Source organism: Sciurus carolinensis, unplaced genomic scaffold (assembly GCF_902686445.1).
Source record: "Sciurus carolinensis unplaced genomic scaffold, mSciCar1.2, whole genome shotgun sequence".
NCBI classification, from domain to species: domain Eukaryota; kingdom Metazoa; phylum Chordata; class Mammalia; order Rodentia; family Sciuridae; genus Sciurus; species Sciurus carolinensis.
The window spans coordinates 242,033-249,231 of NW_025920267.1; positions in this window are offsets into that span (position 1 = coordinate 242,033).

Consider the following 7,199-nt stretch of genomic DNA (forward strand, 5'->3'; position numbering starts at 1 on the left):
AGGAGCGCTGAGGGTGCAGGCAAGCCCTGGAGCCCTGGTTCCCAAACAGGTGTGTGCATCTGAATCCTGCCAGGGCTACCTAAGAGAGGGCTGCTTCACACCTAGAATGTGAGGTTCTCGTGGTCAGGTGGGCATGAAAATGCACATTTAGCAGGATTCCAGGTGATGTCCAGGTGGCTACTCCTGAGAACACCATTTGAGAACCACTTACCTAGAGCCAGGTCTTGATTTGTTTCTTTGTTTGGGAGCTAAATATGATAATTAAAACACATCAGCAAAGAAACTCAAAGATAAGACAAAATAAATAATCTTGTGTTCCATAGGATTCTATAAATGATATTGATGCAGCCTGGGGAATCCCTATTGGGAATGATTTCTACTATTTCTTTTCTTTTCTTTTTTTTTTTTTTTTTCATGGTACCACACACATTTTGAGGCCATGGGTGGTTAACCATGTGTTTACGTGCTCAGGTCCATTTTCATTTTTTATTTTCAGACAGGTTCTCTCTAGGTTGCTGAGGCTGGTTCTCAACATGCAGTGCTGCCTCAGCCTCCCAAGCCTCTGACTGAAGTGAATTTTGAGTTCCTTCTCTCCCTCCTTCTGGGAAAACACACCAGAAACATGAAAAGTGGAAACCAAACAGGAGCTGGAAACTTCATCCTCCTGTGATTCTCAGATGACCCTGACCTGCAGTCCCTCCTCTTTGGCCTGCTTCTCTCCATGTACCTGGTCACTGTGCTGGGGAACCTGCTCATCATCCTGCCAACCATCTCAGACTCCCACCTGCACAAGCCCATGTACTTCTTCCTCTCCAACCTGTCCCTGGCTGACATTGGTTTCACCTCCACCACCATCCCCAAGGCTCTGAGGAACATCCAGACACAGAGCAAAGTTATCACCTTTGCAGGCTGCATCTCACAGATTTGCTTTTTCTTTTTGTTTGCATGGCAGGACAATTTGTGTAGGGGACATACCTTAATGGCAGCTGCACCCTTGTGGCAACCTCTTCCTCATACGTGGCATTGCCTGACCCACCAAAAGCTTACCTGGACTTCTTTGTACTGCCACTCTCCCCTGGAAACTGAAAAATGTGTTCTCACCCAGCAACTCCCTGATTGGCCTGCTCATCTCCACCCCTACTGTCAGGGATTGGTTAGCAGCAGTTTCGTGAACGTGATCAGCTCGTGCTTGCCCTATCATCCTACGGGGCTCTCTCCCTCATGAATTCCCCGTGCCTTGCTGACCTTCAAGCTGATTGGTACCCACCTAGCCCCCACCCTACATAAAATCTGTGTAACTTCCTCAATAAACAAGTCCCTGCTGTGCTTTGTTAAGCCCTTATTAAGGCAGCCCCTTGGCTGCCTGAAGTAAACTTGTTTGACTGGGAAACATGGGACAGAATTGAACAACTTCTTCATAAGGCACAAGTTAATACGGGAGATATCCCCCCCTCTCGGGGCCTTCCCCACTATCACAGCCCTTAAAAGCTGTTTCCAACCACGTCCTACCCACAACCCAGATAAAGATAGGGGCTCTCCAAAGGTGCTGACTCTCCAAAGGACCATTCTGAGGTCCTCCCATGCAAGGGTCAAAAGAAACTATCACAAGAGACAGAAACAGGTCCCCTTCTTGATCCCTTTGATGCAGCCCCATGGCCACCTAGGGAGGAAACACCCGTGTCCTTAAAGTGGTTCTCCCCTGAGTACACTCCCTCTTCTCACCCTTTCCAGGCTTCAGAACCTCCTCCACATTATCCAGATACAAAACTTATCTTGAGCACAGGGCCACTCCCTGCCCCTGCCTGTGACACATGTCACCTCTTTCCGGTGGATGCTAACCCAGGAGGTAATAGGCCTGCTCTCTGGTACCCATGGGAGGCTCAAGTTTAAAAGAACTGAAGAAAGCCATTGCTGAGGATGGCCCAAATTCACCCTGGGCAGAAAGTATCCTTCAAGGTCTTGCCCACGAAAATTGCATCACACAGGACTGGAGAAACCTGACTAAGGCTGTTCTTCCAGTTCCAATGTGTATTAAGTGGTGTGCCTTTTTCAATGACAAGTGTCATACTCAGGCAGAAAGAAAACAAGCCGCTAATCCACCTATCCCTATCACCTTTGGAATGCTCCCAGGGTCTAATGATCAATTCTCTATGGGCCTAGTGCAGGCGGCCATACCCGCTCCTTATCAGGAACAGGTACCCGCTTTAGACTTGGCGGCCTGGGGACAACTTGAGGAGGGCCCCTTAGAGCCCCCAATCTCGGGTATCACACAATAGTCCTCTGAGAATTTAGCCACATTTATAGACACAGTGGAAAAAAGCTTACAGAGAAAGTTCCTTCCAGGCCCACTGAGAGATGAATTTGTGAAGATGTTAGTATGGGAAGGCATGACCATAAACTGGCCTGGGCAGGCTTAAAGGATAGGTCTATGGGACGATGGATCATTGCCACTAAGGATGTTGGCACCATGTCTCATCAAACTCAAACCATGACATCAATGCTAGGGACATCCTAGGAAGATAATATGGCCACTCTCATCTGTGCACTCCAACAGGCATTCCCTGGGAGGGGAAAAACCTGCTTTAAGTGTGGATAAGACGGTCATTTCAAAAAGGAGTGTCCTCAAAGAAAAAGGGGAATTACACCCCCCCAGGAGATTCTTCTTCTCGGCCACCACGCACTCCTTGCCCCAAATGTAAAATGGGGTTCCATTGGGCCAAGGCAAATCCAAAACGGACATTAAGGAGAAACCTTTAAACTCCCTGCTGGTCTGCCCCCAACCCTGTTAAATAAGGGGAGACCCTTGGTTAGGACTCACTGGATATTACCCTGGTGCCAGGGGTCCGGCCAAAGATGACTATTACTATAGGAGGAAAGAACTTTAAATGCCTCATTGACACTGGAGCTGACAAAACAGTTCTGAGGAGGGAGGAAAACCCCGCCCACTTGAGGTTTCTGCCTGGGCCGCCTTTATTGGGAGTCAGTGGGCAAACAGTCTTTTCAGAAGGCCTATTGGTTCCCATGGAAAGACCCCGATGGCAATGGAGGGGAAGTTCGCCCTCTAGTGGCCTCAGGATTAACTGCTAATCTTCTCGGTCAGGATATACTAGGTGAGGCAGAGGCCTATGTCACCACAGATCACAAAGCCTTTTATGAGGATTTATTGGAAGAAGAAGAATACCAACAGCATGTTAAGGAAGGGAGGGCCTATCACCCCAACTACAGAGATGACCCCTCCTTGGAGGCCATAAGGAGAGGGGAACCAAGACCTTCTGTCTGGCCAAACCCCCAAACCTAAGGGTCACTGCTCACCCGGAGCCCCTTACAATTAAACGTCTTTCGGGCTCCCCTTTATGGGTAGAGCAGTGGCCACTTCACCAATGCTGAACCCCTTTATCTATAGTCTGAGGAATAAGGACATGAAGAGTGCTCTGAGGAGATTCTCTGAGAAACAACACAAGCATCTACTGTTCTGAGATTCAGAAGCTGCCATTGATTGCAGAGTGTGAAGTCTCAGAGCACATAATTGCAAGTTTGTTCAGATCATGGAAGTAGGACTTGTGCCATCTATTTATTTCCTCAAGTTTCCATTTCTTTGATTTCAACTCCTCTATAAAAGATGAGCACTCAACTTGTGAAGCTTTCTCCTCTTTGACATCTGAACAGTGTTCACCTTGGTGTCTTTCACACTTTCTCAATGTCATTTTCAATCGTGGATTAGAAACCTTGGAAATTCTCATTTATCTTATTGGACAACTTGCATTTTTTTAAAGAATAACTTCTTCTCAAATACCAGAACATACACGATAATTTTTTTCTTTTCTTTTCTTTCTTTTTCATTTTGTTACTCAAAAGCAGTCATATGTTGAACTCCTCCTTGGAAGAAAGCTCACTTGACAACCAAGCCTCGTGTGTCATTTTGCACTAGAGGGAATCCCAGGACCACAGTTCTGCCCTGTGGTTGCCTCATGCCTCTGGCTTCAGCCTCTCAAAGGCTCTTCCTGGTGATGTGGACTCTAACAGACCAGCCTGAGTCAAGACCCAGCACAGCTTCTTTCTCATGTCAGAGTTCTGTTTACTCACTCAGCTTGGTGTCCATGGTGTGAACACCAGAGTGACCAGGTTGGTGCAGACCTCACCAACTCACAGAGCGTTGATTCAGCGGTGGAGTCGGGCATCAGAAGGTTCACTTTCTGAATGGAAAGCAGCCCCCATTATAGGGGAGGTCTGGGTCTCTATAGATTACATGCTGGGAGATGACTGAACCACTGAAGACTTCGTCAGAACAGATCAGTTTGGGCACTCAGGAAACAGTTTGTGAGAGTTTGAAATTTGCATTCACTGGACAAGGATGGAGGGTCCAGGGTTCAGCATTCCGTGCTTATCTCCTTCCCTCCAGGGTCTATTTTACTGTCACTGGAGAACTATGTACTTGGGGAAGGATCAATATTTTGACTGCCTCCCCCAAGAATGTCATTTTTAGGTTTGATGGACATCTTCTTCACAAGGATTGTCTTGTCACTGGGAAGGGATGTATTGGGAAAGGACCAATGTTCTCAATATTTCACCTTCTTCCTCCCTCTTCCCAGGCTGCTGTGTTGGGGGTTGTCATTTCCATACCATTTGCATGGTCTCTGCCACAATCACATCAGATATTTATCAGATATATATTTAGGAAATACAGATCTCCAAGTCATGTCTCTATGGAAAGACAAATTTGAAATGATAGGTAGATCAATTTGCCTCAACATCAAAGAGGACCTTAAATAGGAAAAGATGAACTTTATATTGTATTACTACCCAAGACATGTCTTTTTCATACTGGAAATACAATTACTGTGGAGTGGAAGATTGGATCCCATGTGCAAGTGAGTTTCCTCTTCAAAGATTGATTGGCATTGTTTGGAGGCATTATTGAGCTATCTGTTTCTGCCTGAAAATTTCCAGCACTTTCTAGAAATATGAATCCTTATGTGTTCTGAATGAAGTCACTTATGGTTTGGCTATGAGGTATCCCCCCAAGAGTTCCGTATTAGGCAATGCAGGAATGTCAGATATGAAAGGATTAGATGAGGAAAGCTGTCACATCTTCAGTGTATTAATCCACTCAATGGATTAATCATTTGAATGGAATACTTGGTGATAACTATAGACAGGGGAGGGTGACTGGAGGAAGCAGATCATGGTTGGGGGAGGCCCTTGGGATTCTTTCTTGTCCCTGGTTCCTCATTCTCTCTCCATCCTTGCCATGAGCTGAGCACCTTTCCTCCTCCATGCCGTTCTGCCCTGTTTGGCATCATTTCAAGTCCAGAGCAATGGCATCAGCCAATCATGGACTGAACCCCTGAAACCATGATCCCAAAATAAACTCTTGTCATGGAAATTGTCCTTGTCAGGGATTTTGGTCACAATGAAGAACATCTGACTGACAAACCTATCTTATGTAAATGTTGTCATAACACTAGAGGGGTATTGAACAGGCAAAATTAATATTATCCATTCGATATCTCCTTCATGTGCAGGGATCATTTCAGTCTTCATGTTCAATGGATGACTCACAAGAGTGCTTGAGTTCCTGCCCAGTCATGCAATTTCAGATCCCAAACATGCATGTTCTTTTTCCTGGAAAATAATCAACTTTTATCATTTTAAAATAGATTTGTATTGAATAAAATTGAACAAGAGAGTAATTGTGAATGGTGTCTTTAAATATCAGAGCAAATTCCAAAACAAACATTAGTAGATTATTCTAATTGCATTCAATTCCCTTCCTTTCATTTACCATAAGGGTTAACTATTGCTGTGTAACAAATGGGTTTAATATAATATCTTACCATCAAATAGAAGTGCCTGGTGATGAGTTATTCTGAACTCACTGGTCCCCTTTTGAATCTGTGGAGGGTTGTGTGTCCCCTGGGTCCCTCTGCCAGTCTGGGCTGGACTTTCTGGGAACTCAGAGCTGAATGTTGGCTGATCTAGGGTGACATGATAGGAACTGGCTTCTCTTCCAGATATATTTTCCTCCAACTGTCTAGCCTAGATTGGTCAGCAGCCAAGGCAGATTTCCAACACAGAGCAGCTGAAATGCCCTTGAAAGTCCCTTTGGATTCACCAACATCCTCATCATATTTTATTGCCAAAGAAAATTAAAGACCCTAAACTCATCTTGGTCATCTTAAGTCTTGGAGGATGACTCCTTCCAAATCCATCCTCAGGAGCTGATCATCGTAGAGAAGAGGATATAAATTAAAATAGGGTCATCCCTCCATGTCCATGGGGAACTGGTTCTAGGACCTTCAGAGATACACAAATCTGCCTCTGTACCAGGAAATAGGCTGAGAGCAAAATGTATTGAATGAGCATGTCTGGGTGCCAAGAAGAGTTTAAGAAACAGGAGGCAGCCCTGATTGAATACGTACAGGAAATGTGGCCTGCATTCATGATGGAATAATATTTGGCCATTAAAAAGGAATGAAATCTTGTCATATGATAGTCATTATATGGAATGGTCACTTGCACGTATGGATTTATGGATCTGCATATGTCATTTGTGATCCTTGTGCAAATGTTTTGAGTATATGACTAGTTACAAATATTCTCAAATATCTGTATTTAGTTATAGAGGATACTTGTTTACAAGTAACAGAGAGCCGAACCAGTTACTGAAACAAATTCTGTATTTATTTATATATCACAGGTTTCAACCTGGGAACTCAAGGCTACTCTCGCAACTTTTGGATGTAATTGAGGAATTAGTCTTCTGGTGTTTTTCTGCAACATCATCACCAATGTGTGTTTCTAATCTTATGGTCACAGAATAGCTGATATACCACCAGATATCAAATCTGTATTCCAGCCAGGAAGACTGGGAGAAGAGTCAAGGATGAAGTGTAAAGGGAGTCACAGGGAGTTCTTTGCAAAATACAAACCAACAAAAGAAACCTCTCAGATGAAGTATAAAACACAGATGGGAAAAGTGCTATATCAAGAGCTAAATGAAATTTCACAAAGTGAATATCCTCCAAGCAGCTTGAACTCACAAAAATAATAGAATCTAACAGCCACACAGAAGCCTCTGTGGTATCAATACCAGGTGCTCCTTCTGCCCCTGTGGTAACAACTCTCTGGAATCATAAGAGCACAGATTGCCTGTTGACCAAAATAAACTTCATATAAACAGAATTGTTCCCCTTTGTGCT